Raw genomic sequence first — 24178 nt, forward strand, 5'->3', positions numbered from 1 at the left:
TAAGACATTGCATGATGTACAGCAGGACTTTAAAGGGACCTCTTGTGATCCCTGGTTCCTCCAGTGGAATTGTCCTCTCTTCTGATCAGCTGGCCCTGTGGCTTTCAATGCTTGTCTATAAGGGACTTCGTGGGCTTGTATAGTTATCTGTGGCAGCTTCCCAGCATGATTGGCAAAGATCCTCGAGTGCTTATTCTTGATGTTCATCATCAAGGACCCCAATTATTTATTATGATTTTGCTAGGTGTCCAATTTCATTTGTTCAACAAAAAGGTTATTAAGGCCTCCTCTCTGAGATGTATGTATATGTGTGATACATGGATGAAAAGGACACAGCTCGCTTGTTCATGAGAAGTTCACAGGTGGTACAATGGGCATCTGGGGCAGTGGTGCCCAAGACAGAGCAGCAGGATTTGGTTTTAGGGTGCAGAGCTTGGTTCAGGGGCTGGCTTCACCATTTCAGGCTCTGTGATCATGGTCACGTTACTCAACCTCTCTGAAACTTCTGTTTTATCAACTGTTCAAAGGGGGCTAATATAGCCAAAAAGTGTTGAGATAATGCACATTAAGGACACACAGGAGGTGCTCAATAAAGATTGCTTTCCTCCTCTTTCCATTCCCTAATATGGCACACGTGGCTGAGGTTCTATTACATAAGATGAACTGAAGCCTTGATAACGACTCAGTGAATCTGAACGGTGTGGACAGTAGGACAGTAAACCAGATGATGTTGACTTCTAGTCTCCCTGCTCTCCACCTCACCCTTTGCCTGATAATAAACTCGTAATGGTTCATCAGCATCGCATTAAATGCTAGCGCTCCTCTGAGATCACAAGCAGCCTCTTCCATCTCTGACTGATTCCTGGTACAGACCCTTCATCTTTCCCTGATGATCGTATGTACCATGACCAGGAGACACCTGAGCCTTGGGGGCTTCCATAAGCAGCCACAGACTTGATGACATTCGTGAATTCAATATTGCCTGTCAAATAACAAGGGATTCTAAAAACAACACAAGCCCAAAATAACTCCCTCATGAATGCAGTGTTTGAGTGCTGACAGTCATCACTATGGTCCATTAAAGCTTTGGCAAGGATTTCTATCCCTCACTGAGAGTCAGAGTTCTACAATAGAACTGTTCCAGTGTGTCCTTTCTTTTTTTTCTTTTCAAAGATTTTATTTATTTGTTTGAGAGAGAGAGAGAGAGAGAGCATGAGCAGCAGCAAGGGGCAAAGGGAGAGGGAGAAGGAGAGAATCTCAAGCAGACTCTGTGCTGAGTGCAGAGCCTGAGGCAAGGCTCCATCTCACAACCCGGAGATCATGACCTAAGCTGAAATCAAGAGTCAGATACTTAACTGGCTAAACCACCCCAGCGCCTCTGTCCTTCATTTATGATGGTTAAATATTTCAGTTTATCTCAGGAAATGGTTTGAAATCAGTGGGTCTAATAAAGCTGGAGTTTTTGGGGCGCCTGGATGGCTCAGTGGGTTAAAGCCTCTGCCTTCAGCTCAGGTCATGATCCCAGGGTCCTGGGATCGAGCCCCACATCGGGCTCTCTGCTCCGCGGGGAGCCTGCTTCCTCCTCTCTCTCTCTGCCTGCCTCTCTGCCTACTTGTGATCTCTGTCTGTCAAATAAATAAATAAAATCTTTAAAAAAAAAAGCTGGAGTTTTTAAAGTAATTTGGATGCATTGAAATATGCTGCTGTATTTGGAATGGCAGCTGTACAATAATATCACGCGTGTGCTTCGCATTGGTGCTTTATATGAAATCACCCATTCAGTCTTTGCAACAACCACCTGGAGTAGGGCACGGCCATCATCTTCATTTTACCATCAAGAAAACTGAAAAACAGGGATTATCATACTTGGCCAAACTCACACAGCTAGTAGTCCGGGAGTTAGGATCTGAATCCAGGCATCTGGTTGGACCTCAGAAGTCATGTCTTCAATGGCTGTAATACCCTGCTTGCACAGTAATAAGTTAGTTTGCCATAATTCACCGATGCTGGCAGAGGACACAGGACTCCTGGGCCAGAGACAAGGGGCCGTTCTTCAGTCACGGCAATGGCGATAGAGTATCAGCATTTACACCTGCTCCCTAAGCCTGTCTCCATAGGGTGAAGCAAGGGGGGCCTGAAGGTGACCCTCAGCGAAGGGAACACTAATCTTTTAAAATAGGATGTAAGCATATCTGCCCTTCACCCTAGAGGGCGACATTGCTTTGATTATATTGATAGTAAGCAATTTGCCCTTTATTCTGGATCCAAGGGCACTATCTGGAGACACTCTACCTTCCAAGGCTGTTTGCTTTACAAACATCCTTGAGAAAGTACATCAGAATGAAGGCAGCTCATGGGTCTCTGCCGTTTCGTCTCATCCTGTGAGCACGAACTGTCTCCCAATAGATCTCTGTACTCCCACAAATCTAAAATCTTAATGTGTGGTTATCATTAACAATCTTGAAATCATATTAGATATGGGGTTTACATAGTTTGGATTGCAAATATGAAGGGTTTCTTGGAAGGAAAAGTCACCGTGAGCTAGGGTGGGTATTGAAGTGTTTTCGGATTGGGGGGAGATTTCACTAAGTCAGAAGATGGTGGAGAGTGAAGTAAAGGTGAACATTTTATGTTGTGTCACAGCTGAGGCTAGGTGCTTCTTCTAGCTTCTTCTAGCACTGCACTGGGTTCTGATCATGGCTCAGTTGTTTATGAGTCATGTGTGCTAAGAAAAGTCTCTGCTCATTACTTATCAACTTTTCCTTTCCTTTTCTATAGGGAATGGATACTCATTACCTGCAGATGTAGAGATCAGAATTTTGGTCAATATCATAGTGAAAAATGGAAAGGCTTTTGCTTATCTACATACTTAATAGAGAGTGGAGAAATTGAGTTGGATTTTCTTTGTATTGATGAAAATTGGTGATATGACCACAATTTATCCAGGTTCTTTGAATAATCTTTATTTTGAATATCTTTATTTTGATTCTCCTATTTTTATCACAAGACACAAGCATATCATCTCCCTTCTCCTAGCTCACTCTGACTTTTCTCTCTCTGATGGTTCACTATTGCTCTCAGTTCATCCCTCATACCCATCATCCAAGGCAAAGTTTGGAATCTCTAACTCTGCTCACATGACCTCTTAGAGCTGGCCAGTCTGCCACTTCTGCTTCACCTTCTCTTTCCTACCTCTTATACTCTACTAACTCTACTGACCACCATACTAAAAGTGATGTTTACACACACACACACACACACACACAGTCCTGAATTTCCATGTCTTGGCTTATACTCCTCCCTCTCTTTGAAAAGCTTTCTTTCCCACCTTCTCACTATCTCACTCCTGTTCACACTTTATGAATCAACTCAAAATTATCTCCTCCTCCCTTACAAATAAAACAACTAAACTCAATGCTCTAAATAGATTTCTTCCTTCCTCCCCTCCAGCATCTATCATCCATCTCTGTCTTGCTATATTACTCCCATTATATTATAAAATGTGTAGGTAGGTGTGTCTTTATTAGACTGTGGATTTTTAAAAAGTGGATAATAGGTCCTCATTGGATATTTGTTCAATGAGTGAATGAATACAACTGATTCTATGAACAAAGGAATCTTTGGATATCTAGGTCAAGACCCTCATGGTGAGTACACAACAGATCACAGCCTCATAGTCTCTCCTACATGTGGGCTTGAATAAGAAGACAGAGGGCAGGGCTGGCTCTGCCTGGACACCCTGTGTCCTCCAATTCCTTCTTACCTTCTCACACAGCACAATTCCCATCCCTACCATTTACCCCATTCTCATAGGGGATTAGTCAAAGCTAAAAATCAGGATTAGAGGGAATTAGAAAGAACTAATCCCATTTAGCCTAACCTTTTCTCCTTTTAAGAGCGTTTTGGTTTTCAGAGAGGCTTCTGAAAGATCCAGGAGATGATAGGGCTCCTTCACTGAAAGAATCCTGAGTGGTGGGACTCCAGGCGGAGGCCAGAGAACTTAGTGATCTTCACACCACAGTTCCTTCCCCTCTGGTCTGTCCACAGGAATGAAAGTGGATTCTGCTGGATGATACTCCCAACTGGCTTTCAGGGTCACAATGAAGACAAAGGATCGATAAATGCAAACCTAGAGTCAGTTTTGAGAAAATAAGCATTACCGAAGAAAGCTATAAATAAGTTTATTTTGCCAGGGTGGGCTCAGTTTTCATGAGTCTGAAGCCAAGGAGGACATGAGGTGTGACTGCCACCCTCTTTGGAGGCATGAAGGGTGTGTGAGGGCTCTATGGAGATTCATCATTTCTGTCTCTGAATTCTCAAGAGATGTGCAATTCAGTGAATTGGTGGTTCTGAGATGGGAAATGGCTTTGAGATGGACGCCAGAGCGTCATTTTCCCCATGCGTGGGTTCCAGGAAGGAGACTTTGAACATGGGGACCTCCCTGGAGAAGTCAGAAAAACTGGTTACAATTGCAGTCACATTCCAGTGCTTTCCATTATTTGATATGTTACAGGGTGTCCCTGTGTACTCATGTATACATTTTGCATGTTGGAGGAAAAAGCCAAAACTTGGCAGTGGGCAGGTATGGGTGGGTGTGGGTATCTGGTAATCTTGGATTCAGATCACTTACTAGCTGAGTGACCCATGCAACTACTTCCATCTTCCATTTCCCCATCGGTCACATGGGGATGATGAAGTCCACCCAATTTAGTTATTGGGAGGGTTACACGAAATGAAGAGCACTTGATACAACACATAGTAAAAAGCAGGTGCTCTGTAGATGGTGTCTATTATTAGTATAGAAACAGGATGTATTTATGTATTTGTTGTTTACTAATTTAATGATGTTCCACCTTATCCCCAGCCTGCCCCTCCAAACTGGGGTAGACAACAGAGAACGTGCTCCAACCCCAGCTACTGACTTTGATCAGAACTTTATGAAAAAGAGACGAAAGGAACAAGAAGATAAGACTGAATTGGATGAAGAAAAGTTGGGAACTGTAAAATCAGTTGGAAAACATGCAGTTACAGACTTAAAAAAATATTATTTAATCATTTGTACTCTGACTTGTTAGCAGAGAGTTTTAAAGTAGTTTACAAAGATACGTCAGGGCAAAATGAAAATAGCTGCGTTATATGCATTCATACCCTGACTGTGTCCCCAAAGGACTTTAGCTTATAAGTTTAAGCAAATGCCAGGAAATTAATAATAATGAGAAAGAACAAAAACGACTGAGCAGAAGAAAAATTGAATAGAGTAGAGATGCTAAGGTGTGGTTTCTGTGCTTAGCAAGTGGGCCCTGAAATCTGTCCTGAGCATTTATCTCACATGCATGAACACTGGAGAGGGCAAGCTCTAGAACTTGAGCGTGGTTTTCTGTAGTCATCTGGTTTTCCCCTCCTTTGCTTGCAATCTGCTCTTCTCCAGCTTCTGCCCCCAACTCTCAATTTGGATTCCGCTGTGGTCCTGCTCCTGCCTTCTGGCACCAAACTCTGTTCTCCCTGCTCTCTCGGGACTTTGCCTCAGGGCCCCTCTAGCACTCTGTTCCTGGCTGTCCCATCTTGGTTTCATGGAATCCAAATCCCCATATGGACAGGAGCTGCCTGGGAGAATGGGACACGCTCTACCAACCGTCACCCCACACCCACACTAACAACTTAGTCTGGTTTTGTCGCTTGCTTACATGTCTGGTTCACCTGCTCAGGTGTGGAGTCTGGTTTGGGGACCTTTGCCTCTCCTGACTGCTTATGAGGGCTTGGGTTACCTTATGAACAGTCTGTGGTTTCCGTATGTCACTGACTGGCTTGTCAATTTGCTGATGGGACGCTGTGCAGGCATACTCAGGGCGATTGTCCAGGATTCTCGGGTATCTGCTCAATGAATATTTAAACACAAGAAGGCTTGCTTCTTGGCTACAAAACAACATCAGCAGCAGCAACATAAGCAACAGTAGCAATAATATCTTCAATTTTTGAGTAGTTTTGTGCCAGGCACTGTGTTAGAAATGCTATATCCATTCTTACAAAATGTCATGAGTAAAGGATAATTGTTAGCCCCATACTACAAAGAACAAACTCAGGCCCAGAGAGGTTAGATGATTTCCCCCAAATCAAATGAGTATTAAATTTAAACAGGATTAAAAAACTGCTTTCCTGGCACAAAGGCTGGTTTTGCCCACACCTCTGTACCTTCCAGTTCACTCTGTGGCATCCATGGCAGCTAAGGGACAGCTGTCTGGAGAAACTGGGGAGGGGTCTCATTGGGGGTCCATGATAACAAGCGCCTCAACCTCTCAACACTCTCTATCTCCAAATATCTTCTGAGGTAAGCGTCCATTCAAAATGAAAGCATGTTTTGCAATACTAGTCCCAGTCAGCAGCCACTTATTTATAGCTGTACCCATTCTGCCTTTTTTCCAGGCTAGCCAGGTCAGCCTTTCTCAAAGCCAGCCTCTTCACCCGTCCGTTTGTTTATATGTTTGTCCTGCATCCATCACGCTATTTACTGACCATCCAGACCCTACATTGGGTCTTGGGGAATGGCCTTTCCTCGGCCTTTGACGCCAGTCCTTCTGCCTGCTTTAGGATGTCCATCCATCTGTCACCCCCTGGCCTGTCATTAATGCCCCCTTTTCTCAATGTTCATGCCTATAAAAACACCCCAATTTTTTCCCATTCTTTTCCATCCCCTTCTTTTTATCATCTTAGCCTTCGCTTCTGAGCCAAGCTTCTGAAGAATTATCATGACTCCAACCTTCCCTGTCTCTCTGTACATTGACTCCCAGCCCCTGTGGTGTGGCTCCCCTTCCCACTCCACATCAGCCTCGTGGAACTGCCCTCACTGAAGTCAGTCTACTGCACACTTGAGTCCACACCACACTGGTCTCAGCCACACTGGGCAGCTTTTTCTTTCCTTCCTCTCTCCCTTCTCTCCTTCCTCCCTCCCTCTTTTCCTTCCTTCCTTCCTTCCATATTTCCCATGTTTTGTGCTACTTACTGAAAAAATGAAAGTAAACAAAAAACAAAATAGCAAAACAAAGTCCCAGCCTCTGGTCTCATGAGCTTATTTATACTCTAGTGGGAAAGACTGAACTTAATCAAAGTACTGTAAAAATGAGTAGAACATGCATTTGTGATAAATGTTGGTATGAGAACATAAAATGAAATATTTCCCACAGGAAGTGAGGTTTAAATTTATATTGAAAGACAAATATGTCCATGTACTCAATGGTAGAAGGCAGCCGCAGAGAGAACAGCATGTGCAAAGGCCCTGGTGAGAGGAAGCCAGTCCACTGAAGGAACCGTGGTAAGTATGGAGTGGCGGCCACACAGAACAGGGGAGCCTGAGTGAGGCTCAGGGGTGGGCAGGGCTGAGTGTGCAGGGTCTGGTGGGTCAGCTGAGCAGCTCTGGTCTCCATCCCACAAGTACATGGGAAGTTGTTTCTTTCATTTTTGTCCTACAGCGTGCAGAATGAGAAGGGAGGATAAAGTGCCATATGGAGATGGTGGTTGGGAGGCTCGGGGCTGATGGCAGCTTGTTAGTATGCCTGATAACCATCAAGAACAGAGGGGGCTACGGGTCACTTTACAAAGAGTCAATCAATTTGTGTTGAGATAATTAAATTTACCTCTCTGAGGGGAGGAACCTGGCTGTTCAGTCAAGTGAGCCCCATTTCTTCCTCAGATCAAGAAAATTTATGCAGTGAGTTAACTTGCTTCCTCCTGAGGAAGCTGCTTTGCTGCCACATAAAGCGATTTCCTGAGATTCCTCCCTGGGCACTGGCCCCATCAGTCAGACTGCACAAGCCAGGAGGTTGCCCTGTTAGCAGTGCAACAGTCCTCAGATCAGTCAAAGTCCTCAGATCTTTACCCACGGGGATCAGCTAGGGCTCCCAGAGATGGAGGAAGTTCCAGGAACGACAGTGTCTGGGAGAGTGATGGCAGCCTTCTCTCTCCTTGGGCTTGGGGAGCTCTGCCTGAGGCAGCTTCCTGTTTGCCCTGAGCCTCTGATAGCAGCGCCCAGTGGGGGTGTCACATTGCAATCTGGGTTAAATGAGACCACTTCAACTGCCAACTGGACTAGGGTTTTAAAATCAATTATTTTTTTTAACCATTAAACTTTAGAACTGAACTATGGAATGGGATTGGGATATGTGCGTGAAATGCATTTGCGTCCTTGTGGCATCCCTTCCTCTGAGTTTTGTGGACATGGTGGGTTGGGGGGAGTCCAGTAAATATTTGTTGAATGAAGGTGCCACCTAGTCACCAAAATTCTAGAAAGCCTTATCTTGTAAGAACGTCAGAGCAGCAAGTAGATAACAAAAGATATAGGGCATGCTGGGAAAAATCCTAACCATATGGGAAGATTTGGTGGGACCAGTGGAGTCCCTGGCCAGGGATAGGAGTGTCACACGGAAGGGTAGAGACTGAGGGACATCTGGTGGTGAGGGTACTGTATGGAGAGTGAAATATCCACTAGCTGTTCTGGATGATCCAGTCTAGGGAAAGGGTATATTCAAAGAAGATTTTAAAGATGTGCGGTGCGTTACCTTGGAGTAACTCCTCTAAGTCCCTGCAAAGCCTTCACTGAAGTTCAAGATGACTCTTAAAGGTCTTTGCAGTTAGATGGGTGTCTTATTAGATGGGTCAACAGGAAGAGGCATGTCTCAAGGAAACTGCCATTTTGGTTTACAAATAAACAAAGGACAGTGTCTGTCTGGACTGTGTTACTGTACTGTGTTTCTGGTAGCATCTTGGGATTGGCCCTAAGCCTTTCCAGTATTTCAGGCTATTGGGGGAACAATCTGTACAGGGACTTTATACAGAAAAATACATGGGCACATCCTGGGCTCCCCAAAATTCAGAGGCTATCAGAATCGGAAGACATTCTGGAGACCATTTAGCATTTTACAAATGGGGAAAATGAGGCTCAAAAAGGGATAGTACCTAATAACACAGAACTTCTCAAGGAAAAGCAAGAACTCAAATTTGATATTATTGGGACAAGAACTTGTTTCTGTTTTACTTCTTTTTCCCAGTTATGTTGACTTCCTTAGTTTCGGTAGCCTTGTTAATTTGAATTAGAACTCCCCGTGTCTATTAAGACTCCTTGGACTGCAAATAGCAGAAACAATTTCTAGCTAACTTAAGCCAAAGGCAGGGATTCATTAGAAAACACTGGGGAGACTCATAGATCTGAAGGAGGAGCAGAACACCAAGCCGTGGGCGGATAGGACTGGGGCAGCGGTACTGACCTTCCTAGAGCACTTGCTGGCTCACTCCAGCAGCTGGGTTTTTGGACTCAGATTAATCATGCATTTCTTTAAAACATTTTTTTCTCCGCTTTTACAATCTCAGTTGAAAACATTTTTTTATAATGATTTTTTTTAAAGTTTTTTTTTTTTTAATTTATTTGACTCAGAGAGAGAGCACAAGCAGAGGGAACAGTTGGCAGAGAGAGAAGAAAAAGAGGCTTCCCACAGAGTGGGGATCGCTGATCTCCGATGTGGGGCTCAATTCCAGGACCCTGAGACCATGACCTGAGCTTAAGGCAGACATTTAACCAACTGAGCCACCCAGGCGCTCCTCAGCTGAAAGCATTTTGAAGAACCAAAATTGCTATAGTGGTTCTTGTCTCTTCGAAAGGATCAGAACTTTGATGACACAGATAACTTTGGCCACTTTGTGGATTAAATTTAGTGAGTACTTTTATGGACTAAATGTTGGTGTTCTTTCAAGATTTATAGGTTGAAACCCTAATCCCCAAGAATGTGATTTTTTTTGGAGGTGGAGCCTTTGGGAAGTTTAGATGAGGTTGTGAGGGTGGGGACCCCATGACATGATTGGTGCCCTTCTAAGAAGATAGCAGAGAGTTTTCACTCTCTCTCTGGCATGTGGACACAGCAAGAGGGGTGGCTCCCTGCAGACTGGAAAGAGTTCTCACCGGCAACAGCATCTGCCAGCACTTTGATCTTGGACTTCCAGAACTGTGAGAAAAAAATGTCTGTTGTCCAAGCTGCCCAGTCCATAGTGTTTTGTTATAGCCACCCAATAGGACTAATACAAGTACCCGCTTGTGTGCAAATGACCGCACGGCCAGTCTCAGCTGATATGAAGGAGCTAGTTTGCTAGATACCACGAATGAGAGACATGTTAGGGGATTTTTTTGTAAATAGAAGATTGACAAGAAAATGTAGTTGAAACTAAGATTTTGGCATTTTGCTTCTGAAACTCAAAGTATAGAAAGTTGTCTATAAATAGTACATACCTTAATATTTCATTTTCAAAACTTAGTTTATGTTAACTTTTAATATAACTTTTTTTTTTTTTAACTTTGTAAGTGTGCACAAATTCCCTGTGCTAACAAATTTCATTCCAGCAATGGAACTGCAAATGATTGTGTGACCCTAGGGCAAATTGCTTCGAAATTTTTAGTTTTGTCTGTAAAATGAGGGTATGGAGACTGAGCAGAGCATAATGAAATTTTCCCTTGTATTATCATATAATAATATATAAATTATTTTGTATTGCCAATGATTTCTCTAGTGACGGTTTCCCTTACTAGATTTTAAGCTTCTTGAAGACACTATTTTACCATAAGAGCATCACTGGTCAAACTTCAGTTGCTACCCAAGCTCTAAGATGGGGATCGGAGCAAATCAGTATCTTGAAGGAGGCTGGGCTGGGCTCCCTTGGTGGACTCAGGCTCATTGCTGGAAGACAACAGACATGATTTTGTTATGTTTGGGAAACATAGCTGTTTTGGTGTTCCTAGTTTGGATGCCTCTTCATTTGTATCTCACATCACTCCATAAAGTGTTTGAGATGCGGCAGATGTCAATTGCCTTTGCTAAGCTCTTACTCATAGGGACTGCACATACAAGCTTGGATGGGGAGAGAAGGATGTTGGGGCTTCCTGGTTCTCAGTTCTGCCACCTTGAGCAGTCAGACCAGAGCTGATGCTGTCTCCATGAGCTGGATCACAGTGACAAGCAGATATGCCTCTGTGACCTCATCAATTACACATAGACTAGCAAAACCAAATTTGCCTTCATCACCAGCGAAGAATTCTGACACACAGGCAGAGGAGTCTCTTTTAGTTGGAATGGTGTAGAGTAGAGGACTGAGCAAGGCCAAAATACTCAGTCCTTCCCTTCCTCTCTGCTTATATTTATTTCATTCATTAATTAGTTAATTAATTAAAAAAACATTGAGCACTCCTACATATCAGCCCAGTTCTTTGGTGAGTGCACTGGGCAACATAGGAATCAGGAGCAATTAGAGGAATCCAATTCCACCTGGGTGAGATGGGAACAAGGGAAATATCCCAGAGGAGGATCCCTAATGCTGACTGAATGGATGTGTCACTATTAATTAGATGAGGGTGGCTGGTCATTAGAGAAGATGGGAGAATGGTCCAGGCCAAGAAAATTTTGGTCAAAGGCAATGGTGGACCTATTGAGCTGTGACCTGGGCTGGTGAGCTTGGAATTTATCCCGTGTCCAGTGGGGAGTCTCTGAAGGAACTTTATGCAGGGATAACCTCATGAGAATTGTATTCTAGAAAGCTCTCTTTGGCAGCTCTGTGGAGAACAGGTGGAGTGCTAGTGAGAATGGTAAGATGGAGAAAGGAGGTGAGGACATAAAATGGAATATGCAAGAATCTTATTCAACTGTTCTCAATGGGCTCAAAAGTTTAGGGACATACAACATGCGAGCAGTTTCCAGAGGTCAAGTGGGATCTTGTTATAAAAGTTCTCATCTTTTAGATGGACTTACAGCCCAGATTTGCAGTGGCCTTAGCATGGGGCCCTGTGTCCACCTGGCTTCTGTTACCCTCAGAGAGGGCCTGGAGTCAGATGTGGCTTAGTGTCCAGAAAGGTTTCCTTTTCTATTTTTGTTCCAGTCTCTTTCTTTGGGAATTGGCCACGTGCAGGCCATGTGATTGGTCCCTCTCTGGTCATGTAACCGGATAGATGTCAAACCCCAGTGACACCAGGAGAATGAAATGTTACAGCCCTGGGGCCCCTGTCTGAGTACCCGAGGGACAGAGGCTCCCTAGGATCTGCCTCACAGACATGTGCTGCCTCTCTCTGTCTCTCTCTCAGGAGGACAATGGTTCACAGGTAGGAGCTGTCTTCATTTCTGCTGTGGCTCTGGTCAGCAGGTCAGCAGGTCAGCCTGCATGACCCAGAGCGCGGTGCTGCCAAGCTTGCTGTTTCTGGGCTTGAGAGGAATGGAGGCTTCTTCTCAGTGGTTGGGCAAGGGTGTGGGGAGGCAGCGCAGGGCTGAGGCCCTCCCTCTGCCTCCTTGGGGACTGCACCTCTGCTGCCCTTCCCCCTGAACTTTCCTATCAGCCTCATCATCTGTCTGTCCACCTCTACTTTCTCCCTCATCCAATAGGAATTTTCATATTCATTTGGTCTTCCCAACCATGTCATTTTTAAAAAGTAAATTAAAAAAAATTAAATTGTGTTAAAAGTACACATACTATAAAATGTATCACCTTAACCATTTCTTTTTTTTATTATTATTTTTAATTTCTTTTCAGTGTAACAGTATTCATTGTTTTTGTACCCCACACCCAGTGCTCCATGCCATATGTGCCCTCCCTAATACCCACCACCTGGTTCCCCCAACCTCCCACCCCCTGCCCCTTCAAAACCCTCAGGTTGTTTTTCAGAGTCCATAGTCTCTCATGGTTCACCTCCCCTTCCAATTTCCCTCAACTCCCTTCTCCTCTCTAACTCCCCTTGTCCTCCATGCTATTTGTTATGCTCCACAAATAAGTGAAACCTTATGATAATTGACTCTCTCTGCTTGACTTATTTCACTCAGCATAATCTCCTCCAGTCCCATCCATGTTGCTACAAAAGTTGGGTATTCATCCTTTCTGATGGAGGCATAATACTCCATAGTGTATATGGACCATATCTACCTTATCCATTCATCCGTTGAAGGGCATCTTGGTTCTTTCCACAGTTTGGCGACCATGGCCATTGCTGCTATAAACATTGGGGTACAGATGGCTCTTCTTTTCACTACATCTGTATCTTTGGGGTAAATACCCAGTAATGCAATGGCAGGGTCATAGGGAAGCTCTATTTTTAATTTCTTGAGGAATCTCCACACTGTTCTCCAAAGTGGCTGCACCAACTTGCAATCCCACCAACAGTGTAAGAGGGTTCCCCCTTCTCCACATCCTCTCCAACACACGTTGTTTCCTGTCTTGCTAATTTTTAACCATTTCTAAGTGTACAGTTCAGTTGTGTTAAGTCTTTTCACGTTGTGCAACAAATCTCCAGAACTCTTCTTAGCTTGCGAAACTGAAAGTTTTCAGTTTCTCCAGCCCTTGGCAACCACCATTCTACCTTCTGTCTCTATGACTTTGATACTCTAGGCACCTCACACAAGTGTAGTCATGCAGTACTTTGTTTTTTTTTGTGACTGACTGGCTTATTTCACTTAGCATCATGTCCTCGAGGTTCATGGGCATTGTTGCATGTAAGAGGATGTCTTTCCCCTTTAAGGTTGAATACAATTCCTTTGTCTGGATAGACCACATTTTGTTTCTCCATTCATCTGTTGACGGACACTTGGGGCGGGTGGCTTCTGCCTTTTGGCTACTGTGAATAATGCTGCTGTGACCATCAGTGTACAAGCCAACCACATCACTTTTTGAACAAAGTGCCATCTCCTGAGTCCACCCTGCCATTCCCCATTCAAAGAACAAGAACACGGCAGATTTTTCTGCTCTCTGCCCAACCGCTCTCTATCCTGGGCTGCCGAAAGGAATTTCTGTTCTCCAAGGACATTCTATATTCTTTTGCCTGGGCGATTTAGCCTTGTCCTTCTCTCTACTCATTTTTTTTTTTTTTTTTGAGGGGAATCTTTGTGAATTTTCTTGGTGGAAATTTTGTCTCTTGATTTCCTTTGCACTGTTTTCTTCTGAGAAGATAGAGCGGAAGCATGAGTTGTAATGAGAGGGAAATACTCCTTAAAGGTCTTTCCCAAGGTGAGTGGAACAAGAGATGAAGACACCACAAAGTGACTTCCTGGTGGGGGAGTAAAGGTAGAGGAAGGAGGTGTGATCCTTCTGGGTCCTTCAGCTCCTCTGGATTGTAAGAACATGACCAAGTGTTGGGGAGAGCAGGCCTGGGAAGGAGCATAGGCCAGGCACCCAGGGTAATGTGTGTCATGCATGTGAAGGAAGAAGGGCTTAGAGAAAGAGAGCAGGGTGGTGTGAGACCTGCCTGTGTGAAGTGGAAGATAGAAACATTGTCTGCACTCATGCCCTATTTTATTTTATTTTATTTTATTTTAATTTTTTCATGCCCTATTTTAAACACCAACATTTTCTTTAATACTGAGGTACAGTTTATATTTCTTTTGAATGTGACTCCATGCCGAGGCTGGGCCTCATGGGGTTCCCCAGGATTTATTGAAGTAAAATGTTAATTCTAGAATCATTTGTTGTTGGTCTATGGTCAACACTTCCTTAGTTTGAGTTTTTCTGGATTTCCCCTGTTTTCAGTCTTAAATTTAGAGTGAAGGCAGTTTCTCTAGGACTCAGGAAAAATGAAATGGAATCTTTGGAAAAAACACAAGTAAGAGGGAAGCAATTTTGTCCTTTATGTAGGAATTCAAGCTTTAAAAGGGAAAACAGTTTCCTTGAGTAATGATTTCCTGAGATAACTTGAAATATGATTTCACCCAAGTTTTCCTCTATTACATTTTATAAGCACACTAATAATTCTTCTGACTATAAAGTATAATATTTCCCATGTGATGTTTTTATACATTTCCTTACTCTTGGCCTAGTAGTAGAGATCATATTGTTCTAAATGTCCTAAGAGACAAACTGTTCTCATTGTCAGGGATGTCATAGAGGACTTGGGAGGACTGTGGCGCAGACTAGGGCTGGCCCTGAGAGTCCCCACGTCTTGCTGATCACTTGCCTGGGGTTTTGTACCACCCGTTTCCTCTTTGTGCAATGCTCCCATCCAAAGAGCCACAGGCATCTTCCTGCTCTCTCAAGAGGGGTTTCTGCAGATCAAACTTCATCTGGATTCCATCATAAATTCCAATTTCTATTTCCTTGAAGATGGAAGGCATTCCTGGGGTGCCTGGGTGGCTCAGTCAGTTAAGCATCCGACTCCAGATCTCAGCTCAGGTCTTAATCTCAGGGTCATGAGTTCAGGCCTTGCATTGGCCCCATGCTGGCCATGGAGCTTACTTAAAAAACAAAATTGTATCAGTGGTAAAGTGCATAATAAACACATGATATGTATATGTATATGTATGTGTGTGTGTATATATATAAAAATATATACCCACCTATATATACCTATAGGTATATATACATAATAAGGACCTAAACAATATAAATACATATACAAATACATAGACATACCTAAACACATGATATGTATATGTGTACTTGTATGTGTGTGTGTGTGTGTGTGTGTGTATAAAGATGGAAGGCATTCCCTTCTCTGCCTTCCTGGCCCCCATGTCTTGCTATTATAGTAAGACATTTGTTTAATTTCAGGGCTGATTTGTCACTGGAAATGATGTTTCCACTAAAGCAAGTAGTTTCAAGCTTGCAGCATTTAATAATTATCAAACTCTTCCCTTCAGAAAAATCTCCCTAGGGCATGACTTCCAGATGAGGAGAAGGCAGGTTTTCTGAAGCTGGTTGTTTGTAGGAGTGAGGGCGTCTTAGGGAGCCTTGTGGAGAGGGCTGTGAAGCTCTCTCACTTGGGGTTTTAGATCTGACTTTAGTCCCCCTTTTCCGTATGACGGTTCTAGTTAGTGTCCTTCATGGACCCTGAAACCACTTTGTTTTCCGTTATGCCTCATCATTTATGGAGGTTTTCCCCACATGGGCTTCATCTTACGTCAGGTAGACAAATACAGTGGCAAATTTCATTATCTCACTATCCTCCCTGACCTCCTATGAGAATTAACTGCTTTATTTAGACAATCGTAGTTGTCAGTCACCCATTACATCCCTGATCCCAGCCCTTCCTCCTGTTATTCTTGCATTGGCGGCAGCAAGAATCTCTCTCTCTCTCCCCTCTGGTGTTGGAGGTTTGACTGATTAACCAACTTTCAGCGAGGGACGTAGTCACTGGAGCTTTTGTTATACTCCATGCATATTTCCTTCTCCCTGGCTTCTTTGGTGGCAAAGCCCATCTCTCCTCTGGGAAAACCATTCATGTGCCTCTGCTGGGGTTAATGCTTCCACCTGGCAGTGACAGGGGGGCAAGACCCAAGCCCTTCAAGAGTTCTCCACAAGCCTCTTGCAGAAGCAATTGGAAGAGAGGCAGTGCACCTTCCCTTTGTAGGATAGTTCATTGTAAGGATAATGGGGGTGAAAACTGCTGCTTGCTGGCTTTGCCCCCACGTGGGAAGAGCTTGTCTGAGAATGAAGCCCAAACGTAGGAAAGCAAAGCTGCAAGATGGAGAACACAAGATGCTCTTCACAATACCATCGGACCCCTTGACATTGGCATATGGAAGCCAGCTGGATCCCTTACATTTTTGACTATGTGGGACAATATCGTCCACCATTTGTGTGTGCCAGCTTGAGTTGGGTTTCTGTCATTTGCAACCAGCACATCCTAAGGGATACAACTCCCAGGTGTTTTATCCATGGAAATTTCTCTCTATTCAGTTTCATTGCACACAATGGAGGGACAGCCACCTTTCATGTGATTTTCAGACATTGAAAGGTCTCCTACTAAGGTTGCCAGATATATAGGATTCCCAGTTAAATTTGAGTTTCAGATAACTAATACTTTTTTTTTTTTTTAGTAGAAGTATGTCTCATTCAATATTGAATTTCAGATTAACGAGAAATAATTTTTAGTGTAGGTCCCATGCAATATGTGGGATCTACTTATATGAAAAAAATTCATTGTTCATCTGAAATTCATATTTTTTTTGAAGATTTTATTTATTTATTTGTCAGAGAAAGACAGAGAACACAAGCACAGGGAAAGGCAAGCAGAGAGGAAAAGGCAAGCAGAGAGGTAAACAGGCTCCCTGATGAGCAAGAAGCCTGATGTGGGACTCGATCCCAGGACCCTGGGATCATGACCTAAGCTGAAGGCAGATGCTTAACCGACTGAGCCACCCAGGTGCCCCTGAAATTCACATTTGAATGTCCTTTGTTTTATCTTGTCACCCCGTTTTTATCAAATCTCCATATTTTAGGAATGTGATTGAAATAATATTATGAGGTTTCTAAATTTAAGAGAGGATCCTACATGAGTGTCTTTATACCAAGAAAGTGAAATTCAAATTTATTTATTTATAATTTGTATTTTTATTTGTTGAGCCTGGCAATCCTATCCCCAGACCACCTCAATTATCTTCCTGATCTGATGATACAGCACCTAAATTCTAGTATCAGAGAGTCACCTTATTTTCCTGCTCCATGGTCAAGGTAAAAAAATAAGGTCTGGGTTCAAGTCACATCACTGGACACCCATCCTTCTCAGGCATTTGAAGGCATGAGGGCATTACAGTAAATTAAGGTCTACTTCATGACTTGTGTAGGAGGTGAAAGTTACTCAGGAGAACTAACATTTACCAGGTTCTCTCACTTGTCAACCATGAAGGAGAAGCTTTGTATCCATTGATTCATTTAACTTTTGTGACAGCCATAAAATTGATAGAGTTCATCTATTCCCATTTTTAAAAATAAGGATGAATACCCAACTCTTTGCACCAACATGGCTGGCACTGGAGGAGATTATGCTGAGTGAAATAAGTCAAACAAAGAAAGTCAATTGTCATATGGTCTCACTTATTTGTGGAGCATAAGGAATAGCATGGAGGACATTAGGAGAAGGGAAAAACGAAGGGGGAGAAATCTTAGTGGGAGACGAACCACGATAAACTATGGACTCTGGGACACAAACTGAGGGTTTTAGAAGGGAGTGGGGGTGGGGAGATGAATGAGCATGGTGATGAGTATGGAGGAGGGCATGGATTGCATGGAGCACTGGGTGTTATATGCAAACAATGAATCATGGAACGCTACATCAAAAACTAATGATGTACTATATGGTGACTAACATAACACAATAAAAAATAAAATAAAATAAGGAAAGTGAGACACAGGTGAAGTAATTTGTCCAAAACCACATAGCTTGGAAGAAGTACCAGGTTCTACTGACCCCAAAGCCCTTGATCTTCTCATAGGTTCAGTTTCTTGGGGAGAGGGTGACTCCTGATATCTGTTAGCTGAGTGGGACATCCCCAGGGCACTGAAAGAGAGAGCCAACAGAGGGACAGTGACTGCTTGTGGCCACAGCTTTTGAACCAGAGAATCCGTGACCTTTAATCTCTGCCCACACTCAGCTGGGATGGGTGAACCCTTTGACTACATGTTTCTCCCATGCCTTTCCTTGGGATAGCAATAAAAACAAAGCAGATGATCCTCAAACATACGAAAAATATTCAAATTACTCATAATTAGAGAAATCAAAATTAAAATATCATGGGATACTGTTTTTCACTTACCAGATTTTAAAAAGTTGAACCCAGCCTGCTGGCAGATCTCTGGGCAAACAGGTACCATTATACATGGCTGGAGGGGATGCAAAGTGGTTCAGCACATCTGGAGAGGCTCTTGGTCACACTCCGCAGAACTCTACATGCACTTACTTTTTGGTCCGGCCATGTCACTTCGGGAATCTACCTTCAAGACATCGCGACAATGTGAAAATACATATGCACTGTTTGCAATTGCGAAGTATGTCTGTAGTTTAGCTAATAGCATTGTATTATGCAAATTTCCTGGTTTTTTAATTTTATAATTTTATTGCAGTTATGCAAGATGTTAACAGGAGGGCAAGCGGGGCGGGGGTGGAGAGTACTATCCTGTACTATTTCTGTAAGTTGAAAATGATATCAAAAGACAAAATTTTAATGACAAGGAAGCAGAGTTATCATCTCTGTATGTGGGGCACGGGGTCAGGCCTGGACCAGCAGTGAAGGGCCATAGATGCCCACGGGCCTCCTCTTCAGGCCCAGTGCCTTCTGGAGAAGGGGCCAGGGCTGACCTTGTCTCATCTGTGACAGAAGAGGGGAAGGGGTGCCCACAGTCCTCAGCCACATGCAGAGACTGCGAGGAGCAGTGAGCCCCTCCCTGGGAGAAAGAGAAGGCAGCCTACCTGCCCAGATTGTTACTAACATTTAGATTAAGTCTGAGAAGGATGTCCTTGGAAACAGTTTCGTTATTTTAAAGTTGCATCTCATATGTGAGAGGCTGACTGTCCTTTCTCAGTCACTGATTATTTGTATCGTACGTCCAAACACCTTGAACTCTTAAGACCGTATACAACTTGGTGTGGCATTTTGGGTCCTGCAGAGAGAAGACTGTGAAATACTTATGATAGGAGTCAGTCCTCTTTTCCTGAACAATTTGCTAAAAAATTCAGTCCTCTTATTTGTTTGAAAGACTGTAAAGCTGGCAAATGAATTCAAGTGTCCTTAAAATGACTTGGGCATCTCCTAACATTTTTATCATTTCTAATTTATGCCTTAGAGTAAAAGAGACATGAGCTGTTTTCCATTTGCTCTTCTGAATTATTTTGCTTGGCTTTGGGCTTCAGTGATACCTCCTCAAAATATCAAACCCTGATTCTGTGGAGATGGGGTGAATTGATGGGGACTAGAGGATGCTCATTCTGCGGCCGGCTTCTGGAGTCAACGCAGAGGCAGGGTGGGCCCAACGCAGTCATGGTGAGGGTGCCTATCCATGGGGCCTCCTACCTTGACCACTGGCAGGAGCTAAATACCATGTTAAAGCTGATTTAATCCCCAGGTGCCCCATTAAGATAAAAAGCTTACGTATTTTTCCAAAGATCACCAGGTTAATAAAATGTTGGAGCTGGGACTTGACCCCAAATCCAGAGCTCTTTTTCCTCTGCACACTACCCAGAAGAGGGAAATCTAGTCGGCCATCTCTGCCCCTTTGCTGAGACCATGCCTATGGGGAAAAATACTGGGTGCCCTTCTGTCAGTGCAGACCCCTCATTTCCGTTCTAAAAATCAGAGCACCTTTCTATTGTTCCCATCCCAGCCCTAGAATGTTTTCCTGGGCACAGAAGTCATATAGAAACCTAACTTGGCATTTTCGACAAGGTTGGCTGGTCCTGGAGGCTTCAGAACAAACCTCAACACCTTCTTTAGGATTCATAGTCCTGGTGTACCACGGTGGGAATGTCAAGGACTTCCTTCTTTTCTTTTCAAGGGAACATTCCATGTATTTTTTTTTTTAAAGATTTTATTTATTTATTTGACAGAGAGAGATCACAAGCAGGCAGAGAGGCAGGTAGAGAGAGAGGAGGAAGCAGGCTCCCTGCTGAGCAGAGAGCCCGATGCGGGGCTCGATCCCAGGACCCTGAGATCATGACCTGAGCCAAAGGCAGCGGCTTAACCCACTGAGCCACCCAGGCGCCCCTCCATGTGTGTTTTGAAGTCACCCCTAGAGTGTGACTCTGTCTTAGCTTTGGGTTTCCTTGGGTAAATGACTCACTTCTCACATCTCAGTCTTTTCTATAAAGTGGGGATGGCATTTCTTTTCACAGAAGTATGGTCCGAATTGAGTGACCTGCCAGGAAAAGCACCAAGTACATAGTAGGCATTGAGTGAACGAATGTTATTATTTGGACAAACACTATTAATTCTCCATACAGCATTTCCCCACATGTCCCCTTCACAGTGCTCAGGCTCTTTCCAACGACGAAGGATAAAGTTGGAGAGCATGTTGCCTCTCAGAATTACTTTTATTTCTAGAGGACAGAAACGCTGCCAAAGAGGAAAATGGAATTTATCCCAGGCTTTTGTGCAGGTTTTATTTGTATGCAAAAACGAGCAAGTCGTCTTTGTTCTGAAGATGAATTTCATTCTAATCGTTTGCCAGTGAATCTTTTAAAATTTTGTAATTGCCATTCTTAGCATGCTCCAAACTGAGAGATAACAAAAGGATTAGGTGGCCAGTTCAGATTGGGTTTGGAGATGGATGTGCATTTGAAATGCTTCAGCTGTGCCCTGAGTCATCCCAGTCCACTGAGACGTGAACAGAGCTGGATGGTGGAGTCAGCAATGCCTGCCCCATCTCGCCCCGCCCATCACCAGTCCTGGGGATGCTGGATGGTGCAAGGCAGATCCGAGGGACTCTGAGTGGGAGTGCCCCACCCCCTCCCTAGCTCTACATGCAAATGTGTGGAGCACTTTACAACTTGGGAATTTTTTTTTTTTTTTTTTTTTAGCATTTATTGTCCTATATGATTCTCTCAAAAATCCTAGGGAAGAGATAAGGCCGAGATTATGATCCTATCTTATACAGGCAGTTCAGAGAGGTTGTGGCCAATATAAATGACAGAGCCTGGACTTGAACTTACATCATGAGACTCTAAAACTCACAATCTTTCCACTATATTTGTCTGCCTGCATGTTATAATGGTCCAAGGTTGAATTAATGACAATCTTATTATTTTTTTTTTCTTTTTAAAAAACAGTCATGTAATCCTGTGTGAATTACCAAAACATGGAGTTTTGTGCTCTGGGGATCTGGTGCACTGTTTCCTGCTTCAGCTTTCAGATCTCTTGGATCTCTTTCCCTCTCACCACCTTGCTCCCCCAGCCTGCGGGCCCCTGTGGGCAAGATGCTCTCGCTTCTTCACATCTCAGAGCACCACCAGTATGAAGTGATAATGTAATGGGTCTTACTAAACATTTGGGGTGACAAGGTCACAGTAAGAAATATTAAAGCTAAATGTTAAATATCACTGCTTCCATCACCCAACAAAGAAGTAAAAAGATTAACCCTTCACAGAGCTGCCCTTATGAAGCAACCCAATCTTTGCCTTGCTTTTCTGTCTCGTTTCCTTTTTCACAGAGAGAGCCCTTCTCTGACCCTTTTTAGGGTGTATCTTTCCCGTCTTTATGGAAATCACCATCTTTTGCTCACGGAAGTTGGCTTCGTTCAAGTATCTTTCCTACGGATCCCTTCAGTCTTACTCAGTTCCGGCTGCTACAACAAAACACCATGGATGGGGGGCTTAGATGACAAACATTTATTTCTCATCATTCGGAGCCTGGGAAGCACAAGATCAAGGTGTCAGCAGATCTGGTGTCTGGTGAGGGCCCTCTTCTTGGTTTGCTGAGAGCCTCCTTCTTGTGGGTTCTCACACTGCAAAGAGAGCAAGTGCTACTGTCACTTTTAGAGGGAAACTAATCACATCCTAAGGAGCTTCACCCTTATCGAAACCTAATTAGCTTTTAATACAATTTTAGGGGGGTTAGGATTTCAACAAATAAATTTTGGGGGAACACGGACATACAGCCCATAACATCTCTTACATAGGCCATTCATGGGACAAAGGGATCTCTAACAGCTTATCTCCTACATTTGGTGTGGAGGGAGGAAAGATCTTGGCAAACCAGGTCTGCTTTGAAGGCTCTGCTAGTGTGAGGTGAAGATACCAGCTTCCAGCCACCCGAGGACAGCTTGTGGACACACATCCGTGTTCAGATGCACACTTACATGTCTCCCAAGGACACCCACAAGTGTTTGCAGGAAACTGACATGAATCCTAGGTTTAGGATGAGAGCTGTTTTCCTAAGGTGACATCATTTCTGATCCTTCCCCTGGCCCAGGGGCAGGCAGACATCTACCTTTTTCTCCTGCCCTCAGATTTGTGCATGGAAAGGTTTCTGTGCATACGAAGTAGGGGTTCACTACACTACCTTCCTGAAGAGCAGAGCTGTGTACCTCTTACTCCATCTCTGGCAGCAGAAACAAAGGGACACACACTTTAGAGTTTGACCTTGGGTTAGTGAGGCTTCTGTCTGAAGTCCCTCTTGGCCAGCTTTAGTGGAGTAGCACTAGCCTCTTACTCTCCAGGCCATGTGAGATCTATGGAGGCAGGTGCCATTTCTTACCCAACCTTGTATTTTCATAGTTGGGTGCACACCTGACCTGCAAAGGTTAGTTTACAGACTGACTGAATGGACAAAAAAATATGAGTGTTCCTGCAACTAAGGGAAACTTAGAGGAATAGTGGATATGGTACATCTATATTTAAGCAAGAATAAAAATAATAGACTTACTCTGTATCATTTTGGACTCAGGGTCTATCAGGTGAAGACCATGTATTGATTTTCATATTTACTAAGGCATATATTAGAATAGTGCTTTATATAAATAAATTCATTGCAGTTTCTATTCTTCAGGATACCTAGAATACTTTACCTATAGAAACATTTTTGAATGAATGGGTTTTAGGTCAACATAAGTGTCTTCATGTCAACATACGTGTCTTCATTTTTCCTTCTTTTTTTTATGTTGGTTTTTAAAGTCAGTGATCTAGAAAATTCAATTACTGCATCAAAACTTTCTCTGATGTTGACAGACTAATCAATTACTGCTGGAAATATTCCTTTGTAGAACACAGCTTTGTAATTATTTTCTTGCTTGAATGCAGAACTTGGCAATTGCTTTTACATGTAACTTCTGGGTAGAATTTTTATGGCTTTTACGTAGTGTTTTTTGATAAAGGAATGAGAAATTTGGTGGGCGAATTCTTCACCATTTAGTGTGAAGTATGGGAGATTAACTCAGGGAGATGTCTTGGGAAATTGAATTAAAAGGTTGGAAAATAAGAGAGAAAAATGAGATGTTGAGGGAACTGGTTTGGGATCTCCACCATCTATAGTATAGACATTCTAAAAAAAAAAAGAAAGGAAAAAAAAAACAATGAAGAGAAATAGAGGAGAATAAATTATGAAAGAAAAACTTGACAAAAATTGATTGGAAATGAAAGACAAAATGTATTTCCATATTGAAAAGGCCACATAATGCCCAGTGTGATGTTCAGAAAAACCCATATTGAGGCAAATCATTGTCTCAGAAACAGCCTAAAGTTTCCAGAAAAAAGAAAAAAAAAACAACGATTCACATATAAAGGAGCAAGAATCAAAATTGTTACTTCTTCAAAAGTAATGGGAACCCAGAAGATGATATGGTAATGACTCCAAAATTTTGAGAAGACAGTATTTCCATATTTCTATATCCAGCCAAAATATCACTATGTGTGAGAGCAAGATAACAATAATTTTAAACACACAAGGTCTTATATGTTTAATGCCTATGTACC

At 43.1% G+C, this 24178-nt stretch overlaps 1 long non-coding RNA gene across 1 annotated transcript in view; it reads left to right on the top strand.

Moving 5' to 3' along the window:
• Positions 1-12005: 12005 nt before the first annotated feature.
• Positions 12006-24178, top strand: part of LOC125109592 (uncharacterized) — a 116565-nt gene continuing 104392 nt past the window's right edge. The window contains exon 1 of the long non-coding RNA XR_007130293.1: positions 12006-12124. This is a non-coding gene — a long non-coding RNA (uncharacterized LOC125109592). The remainder of the gene's footprint in view (positions 12125-24178) is intronic.

This window comes from Lutra lutra, chromosome 9 (genome assembly GCF_902655055.1).
Source record: "Lutra lutra chromosome 9, mLutLut1.2, whole genome shotgun sequence".
In the NCBI taxonomy this organism is placed as follows: Eukaryota; Metazoa; Chordata; class Mammalia; order Carnivora; family Mustelidae; genus Lutra; species Lutra lutra.